The sequence below is a fragment of the Amphibalanus amphitrite genome, unplaced genomic scaffold, assembly GCF_019059575.1.
Source record: "Amphibalanus amphitrite isolate SeventyFive unplaced genomic scaffold, NRLGWU_Aamphi_draft 000660F_arrow, whole genome shotgun sequence".
In the NCBI taxonomy this organism is placed as follows: Eukaryota; Metazoa; Arthropoda; class Thecostraca; order Balanomorpha; family Balanidae; genus Amphibalanus; species Amphibalanus amphitrite.
In genome coordinates, this window is record NW_024882154.1 from 1,860 (window position 1) to 10,057 (window position 8,198).

General features: G+C 42.4%; 1 long non-coding RNA gene across 1 annotated transcript; it reads left to right on the plus strand.

The window, feature by feature from the left end:
* The first annotated feature begins 3,575 nt into the window (after positions 1-3,575).
* LOC122364176 lies at positions 3,576-8,198 on the plus strand. The gene is made up of 3 exons (XR_006253500.1): positions 3,576-3,613; positions 5,025-5,116; positions 8,001-8,198. It is a non-coding gene; the product is annotated as an uncharacterized LOC122364176 (long non-coding RNA).

An 8,198-nucleotide genomic window follows, 5' to 3' on the forward strand; every position in this document is an offset into this window, starting at 1 on the left:
TAGGAGACTTATAGGGCGGTAGTTTGTTGGTTCGGATGGGGAACCTTTGTTTTTAAATATTGGTTTGATATTAGCCTCTTTGAATTTGGAAGGATAAACGCCTAACGCTAGTGATTTGTTATATAGCTTTGACAAAGGAGACGCAATTAAGATAGCGGTTAATTTTAAAAGCTTCACAGGGATGTTGTCTGGGCCAGTGGATTTGTTAGCATCTAGGGAATTTAGAATTTGGAGAACTTCTCTTTCAGATGTTGTAATTTTGCTTAGAGTGGGCACCGGCGTAGTAGCTCTTCTCCGGAGTGCTGTCTGCGAGAGCGTCCCATTGCTGTCAGTTTTAGTTTGTTTGGCGAAGAATTCGTTTAAAAGAGTAGCCTTTGTGTAGTTGTCAGTTAGTATTTCTCCGTCTTTTCCTTCAAATGGTGGGATGGTATCGATCTTCTTGCGTCCTGTTATTTCACGTAACGTCTGGTGATATTTGTAAGGGTCTCGTCTATGAGTTAAAAGCTTACGAACCTGTTTCTCTATATGCTGTCTCTTCATTTCCCTGTTTAATGATGTCACTACGTTCCTTTGATATTTCCAGCGATTCCAGTCGTAATTTGTGTTAGATCGTTTTGCTTGTTTAAAAAGTCTGTCGCGTTTCCTTATATTTTTGCTAAGTTCAGTTGACAGCCAAGGTTTTTGACAGGGTTTAATGTGAATAGTTTTACGAGGGATAGCTTTCTCAGCGGCATCTAGCAAAACATTAATGAATCTTTCGGTCGCCTCGTTTACGTCATGATCTAAATGTCATCCCAGTCAACGTCAATTAATAATCGCGTTAAAAGTTCTGAGTCAAGTTTCGAATAGTCCCAAATAAGCTTGTGTGTGTCATTGCTCATGTTTGATGGGTTTGATGCTTTGATGGATACGGTTACAGGAAAATGATCAAGGTTTGAAAATGATGACATGGTTCCACTGCTTGATATTATTTGTGCGTTATTAGTGAATATCAAGTCTCGAATATTTTGTGTGTTTTCGGTGATTCTAGTAGGTTGGTGGATGATCTGTTCTAGGTCAAGAGTTTCGGCAGTACGGTACAGTTGATGGTCAAAAGGAGATAAACCGCTATGCGTGTACTGTGTGTCGTGGTTAAGGTAAATGTTCCCTGCATTAAAGTCACCTAAAATTAAAATAGCAGTCGGTGAGTGACACTGCGCGAGGCAAACGCTCTCCGTCAAGTGTTCGAGAAAGTTATTCAGTCTGTCAGCTGTTTGATTTGGGGGTAAGTAGAGGCAGCAAATTATCAGTGTGATGTTGGATATTTTTACTTTTGCCCATATCCACTCTTCGTGTCCAAGTTCGAGTTCGTTTAATCGTTTGATTGGCAGGGAAGCATGGCAGTACAGAGCGACTCCTCCACCCTTCCTAGTCCTGTGACGTGTAAAAGGAGAGTGATATCCATTTAAGTAATACATCGAGCTAGGAATGCTGTCGTCAAGCTTGGTCTCTGTTAAGGCGCAAACTGTGATGTCATTTATGCTAAGAAACTGAGACAACTCATCCCTCCTGTCTGTGGCGGTGATGCTATTTATGTTGATGTGGGATATATTTACCTACCTAGCACCCAGTAACTGGAGAACCTCAGAATGGCCCTAGCATAAAACCACTGCAGTCTACAGATCATAATATTACCACCCCACTACAATCCTTCAGATGTGCAGTGGCCGGAAAGGCAGCTAGGATGAAGTTTCGCCGCCTGGCTTTTGTCAGTGGCTAATTCGCTTTGGAAAAAGCAGCGTTGTGTCTAAAAGATGATAATTAGCTTGATGAGTTTCCTTGATAATGCTGTTTAACCCGCGAGTTGCTGGGGGCGTTAAACGCCCCCACTTTTTTCGCCTGGCCATAGCATAAAAACGGCGCTCCGCAGGCGCGCCAAAATTTGATTACCTGTAGGGAATTGATTGAAGTTTATTGTGACAAAGTTTCAAAAAATTCGGTCAGAAAATTGTTGAGATATCGAGGTTTTAGTGACGTCATGATTTCTGAGTTTTCGACCAAAAACGGCATATGTTCAAAAAATCATATAAAATCACAGAATAGACATACAGACATGCCGTAAACGCCATTAAACTGCCAATACCATGAACAATCAAATGGCTATCTTCGATTATTGATTATCGTTCCGCATTTTCCAAAATCTTGAACTGAATCTTGCCAATTTCTCGCGACTACTTGACGACCATGATACATGAATTGCTTAAATTGAACTTTTTGAGCCAAACACGTACACATATGATAAAATGAATGTCAACATCGTGTTCTACGCCCCAAATTACCCATAAAACATGTGTCACAGGCTGCGAATATCAGTTTTGATTTTCGGGGATATGTGCCTACCCGGTTGACCTGACCTTGACCCTGACCTATGCTTGACTGACCCCTACATGGAGCTGACACTCTTGTAGGCCTTATATGATGGATTGTGCACCGTTTTGACAGCGTTTATGACGAGAGGCGCCCATTGCGAAGTCCTGAAGTCAATGCTACTGAAAGCCCGATTTCAGGTGTTTGACCTGACCTTGACCCGACCTGTGACCTCAAAATTCAACTTTAAAGTACTCATCTGTAGCGTCTTGTCGCGTTCTTTCGTTTGCCGCCTCGTGCGTTTCGCTGCGCCTATTGGTTCTCGAGTTATCGGCTGGGGGCGTTTAACGCCCCCCCCCCCCAGCAAACGGTGGGTGGCGAAATACCCCAGCAACTGCCGGGTTAAAGGTAGACTGCCACCTTTTTTTCACAAAACGGTTTTCACTAGAGCTGAGCCACCTATGTCCCAGACTGAAGTCGGTTTTCCGAAATTCGAACCCGTTTGCGAGAAATCGGAGACCAAAGTTCAGTTTGATGCCATTTTTTTAGTTCAAGAAAACCGGCATCTCTACGTTTATCGATAACTTTGAAACATTAGTTTTCTTATCTTTTGGCAAAAATATGTCGAAACTTTGATTGTTTCGAGATCAGAGAAGAATTTTGGAGTGTCAAAATAAAATTTAAACTAATATATTCAGTAGTTCATTTTTTCCAAAAAAGTGTGGGAAATGGGGTTTAACATGGGCCAGACCCATTCCAAATGAGCCATGATTTTTAAATGTTTTACGAAGTTAAATGCAAAATAAATTAAACATGGCCAGTTTCTTTGAAAATCATATATTAATTATCAACATACAACCTTACTTTTCAAATAAAATGCAATAATATGACAAAGGAATCATGTCTAAGGCGACTGGATTTTTTTACCATGTTCAAAAAAACCTTCATGCATTCATGGTCGGGAATGGTATACGATGGATTAGCTATTTTTTCTCATGTTCTTGTGTAATGATATTGTCCAAAATGGTATCCAAAGATTATTTCAGAGGGTAAAAACAAACTATGAAGTCCTATATCCCGTATGTCGGTTTTTAAAAAAAGTGTGGGAAATGGGCTTCAGCATTGTGAGACGTTTGAAGTTTTTCTTTCATATGGTGGCTTTTGAACCTGACCTCGATCGGAAGAAACTGAAACACATTTTGGCCGGCAAGAATTTGAAGTGAGGCGACGCGAAATATGAGTTCTGTTTTTCCGTACGAAGGCATAGGTAAGAAAAATATGGGAATATGTATTTTTCCTTTCAGAAAGTCTTGCAGAAATAGGTACTGCTTATGAATTAGATATTGATATGGATGTCGGGTCATGGTGGTATTGGTCTTGTTTTTCAGCAAATCGAAATGTCCCATGCGGATGGTTTGCTATGGACATTGTAAATGATAATTTTTTCTTAGCTAGCTCTTTGACATGGGTGTAGGAGCAGACAAAATATGGGTGGAGGATGGGCTCATGTTATTGTCATCGTCAAATAGTCAGCCATAACTTTGCTGGGTCAACATGATTCTTACATTGGAAAGCCCGGACTAGATAAAATAAATGCTCTGCTGAATATGACGCAGCATAGTAGTGGGATTGCACCTGAAAATTCATTGCACATCTGGCGATCTGGCATAACATCCTCTCTAGAGCCGTCCGCAGGGGAAATCTGCTGCTAAATTGACCAGACTACCGACTAAATTTGGCAACAGGGCTTTCGCTAAAATAAAAAATCTGCAGCCGCCCTGCGCCGTAAATTTCAGGTGCCAACATGAAGTCTTGAAGTCTTGAAGTCTTGTATATGCGGAAGAAGGCGTACTGCCTGTAACTTCCATTACTCCTTACTGATTGAGTGGGTATATGGCAGATCTGGGTGAGGATGATCGTGGGATAATTCAAGGTTATAATGCTTTGTCATCCAGTTCCTCGATTCGGTGGCTTTTACTCCAATTTAAGCCTCTCACTCTTCAAAAACTCGTCCACTCTTCTTTTAAACAGCAAAGTTGATTTTGACCTCACAATTTTCTCTGGAAGGCTATTCCATAAGTTACATGCCCGATGTGTGAGGAAAGACCTTCGTACTCGTTTCTTTACACTAACTTTTGCGATCCGTAGCGTGTGTCCTCTTGTATGTCTTGCTTCTGGTTTAAATTGCAACATATCAGCTTCCGTCTTGAGTTTCCCAGTAATAAGTTTATACAATGTTATTAGGTCACCGCGCGTTCTTCTGTACTTGAGTGTAGGTAAGTTCAGTTCTGTCAGCCTTTCTTGGTATGGGACATTGCTCAAACCTGGGACCATTTTTGTGAATCGTCAACATGCGCTGAATTCGGCGCATGTGAAGTTACGCCTGACATGCGCTGAAAGTTTTGGCGCAATCATGCCACTATGCAGGACATATTCAGCATAACGTGAATTTTTCCAGTCTGGAGCCAAATAGTAATGTCAGCACTGAGAAATTAGGATGTTGTCAACATAACCTTCAACATATTTGTCAATTTTAGTTACAATTTATCACTAATGGGTACCTATTGTTATCATTTGGTAGGTACCTACATTGCATCCTAGCTTGTCATCATAGCAAACATGCAGATATCTAAAGAAATGTTTGTTGGTCCTTCTAAGCTGTTGAAATTTCTCCACAGTCAACACAATGCAGTATGCTGGGAGCACAAAACGAAGGCATCCGTGGAAGGAACAGCAATGCTGGGAGCAGGCTGTTCGCAGAAAGTGATCAGTAAGTTACCTGTGCATACTGCTGTTTTTTTATACAGGGAGGGGGTTAGAGTTTAAACCTGTCTCAGCAAGATTATTGCATGAAAATTAAATGATATTTGAATGCTGATAATTATAGATACTAGAAAGAGTAATCATAAAGCAGGCATTGCACTTCCCTGCAAACAGCTGAATGAGCTGAAGGCGGGCATTGTATGAAGACAGATGAAAATAACGAACATAATCTAACCAGGCCTGACCTTACCTACTAACCGACAACCTACCAGCCTACAGCCTAAATACCTACAAGCTACCAGCTTACCACCAGTCACAATGCCTTCAGCTGTTCAGGGAAGAGCAACGTCTGCTTTACGACTAGGTACTGATAGGCGGGTAACGAAACTGATTGGTTCCAGCCAGGAGTAATTTTCCTTCTAAAGAAAACAAAGTGTTGATTATATGGGTACCCGTCAAAATTCGTGGAGATTTGGGTCGATATTTGTCCCACAACTGATTTCCTAGAAATCATTACCTTTTCATAAACCATGCACCCTAGGCTGTTCACAGTTGAAATTATTCAAAAAATGTCATTGCGCATGCGCGTAAAATGGTCCGTGACCCAGAAAACAAAAAATTCTCCTGGGTCACGCATTATCAAACCAGATACGTTCACTCACCTCATGCGCTATATAACCCCCTTATCGGCAATGACCTTCTCCACACGTAGGCGGAAAGACTTGCATGTCTTGATGATGTAGGTGGGCAGAATTTCTCTTCTGGGTCACGATTTTTTTCCTGGGTCACGCCAAAATTCGTGACCCAGAAGAAAAAAATGCGTGACCCAGGGGAATGGTTTTTATAGTTTTCCGAATATGGCAAGTTTGTTATCGAATACTAATCTCCAAGTACATCTTATCTGGAGTACCTGAGCACGCAGCAACACGACACTATGATTCTTTTCGACACTTACCAGCCACAAGCCACAAGGGCGTGTGACCCAGAATAAAGAAATCTTATTGCACGCAGGAGATGATTTCCCCTGGGTTCGCCCAGCCCAACTGACAGTTTTCAGTTTCCGCCCCCGCTCTCTGCGCCTTCGCGGGATAGGACCATATGCAAGTCTGCAGACCCTGCTTACCCGGTCCGTAATGCTTTGAATGAGGAGCTAAGTACCGTGACCCAGAAAAAAACGTGACCCAGAAAAAAGTTTGCCAAAAACCGTGGGACAGACGTTTTTGCGTTGTGCAGTATTGCTAAATTGTATAACCAAAAAAATAAGAACCATGAAGAGAAATTTCAATGTTTTTGCTATTCACAACGCTCCCTCACGCTCAATTATCTCTAAAAATAACTACACAGCAACTCTGTAGATTTTTTTCGCAGGTTGTGGGACAAGCTAAAATACATAGGCACACAAAAGCATGGTTTTGGAAAGATGTCCAAATTTTTTTTTGCCACTTTGCTGTTGCCTTTTCAATGATTTTTTTCTTCAATCAAATGTCCAAATCTCGCGTACGGACCCGTATTACGCTGAAATAAGCTCATTTATTGACGTGAGGCATTATTGAAATCGTGGGACAGCATATCTCCACGAATTTTGACGGACACCCATATAACAGACTACAGAAAAATATAGTCTGCTCCATACCAAGCTTATGGTCTAAGTTGCTTCGCCAAGTTGCTTCTTGGTTCAATAATGTGTCTCTTAACCCTCGCCCTGGCAGGGGGGGGGGGGGGTTGATGCACCCCCCCTAAGGTTTTTCGAAGATAGCGTAAAAACGGCGGCGCAAAGTTGGCACAGCCTATGGGGCAACCCTTTTACATATGACCTGAAAATTTCAAGTCCGGGTGACCTTGGTCAGGTCACCAGGTCAGAAAAACCGGTACAAGGTCATGGTCAAGTTTCAATTTTCTTTTTGCACCTGTCCAACTCACTGTTTTGGACTGATTTCCTTCAAACTTTCAGGATGTGCTAAGTTCACCGAGTTGTATAACATATAGTTCGGGTTTTTGAGGTCACTGACCTGAGGTCAGTTAGAGGTCATAACGTCGTAATGTTAAGCCTATGGGAAAATACTAAATTCGGAAAATACTGGAGATATCCGCTTCGTTCCATCACTTTTGTGCTTTGAAACCATAGTAGTTACCAGCAGGTCACTTGGTGCTTCTTTGTTTGGTGTACTTATCCATTGGTCAGGTCAAATGAGGTCAACTGAGGTCAAATGACGTTTTTGCCAATAACTTGGCACATAATGACGCTAGAGCTTAAAAATGGTATCATTGTGTTCCTGGTGATCAGCCGAATCGAATGATATGCGATATGATGCAATTTGGGTAACTTGAACTTAATTAGTTAATTAAAGTTTACTTAAAAATTAAGAAAAACTTTAAGTACACTTCAGCAAACAACAAGGTATATCATTCGACGCGCCTTGACGTGCTGATTTCACTGGTGCTTTTCTTTTTTTTTCTATCTTAATTGGATCAAAAGTTATAAGCGAAAAACTTTTGACCTGTTTTTAGCAAAAATTTTACATTTATATCCCCCAAAACACCTCCAAATATTGACCTAGAGCAACCAAATTTGCATAGGGGCGAGAACTCCAGGGGTCCCACCTACCTACCAAATTTGGTGTTTCTAGGTGCCATAGGAGCCAATCGCGAGGGGGGTCGCATCAACCCCCCCCCTGCCAGGCCGTGTTATGAAAAATGCCCTGCCAGGGCGAGGGTTAATGTAGGAGCTATGCACACATAAAGCATGTGTTGTTTACAGCATGGTACTTCGGCTGCTAGCTTGAAATGGAACAGACTTTAGTCTTATCTGCGTATGGTAGCTCGAGCAGAGGTATTACATCTGCTTACGTGTCCCGTAGCAGCATTTTACACCTTGTCCTGCTCTCCCACAGAGCGCGCAAGCCACCAGCCAGCTGACGCAGAGCCCAGAGGGCGTTCGCCACCAACATCCGCACGGCGCAGCTGCAGAGATGATTTCTGCCATGGAGCAGCATCCGCGGCTCCATAACATCATCCTTCCATCATTCTCCATCATCATTCCCGGAGCTCACCCGGCGGCGGAGCCGGCGACGCCCGCGCCCCGCCTGGCC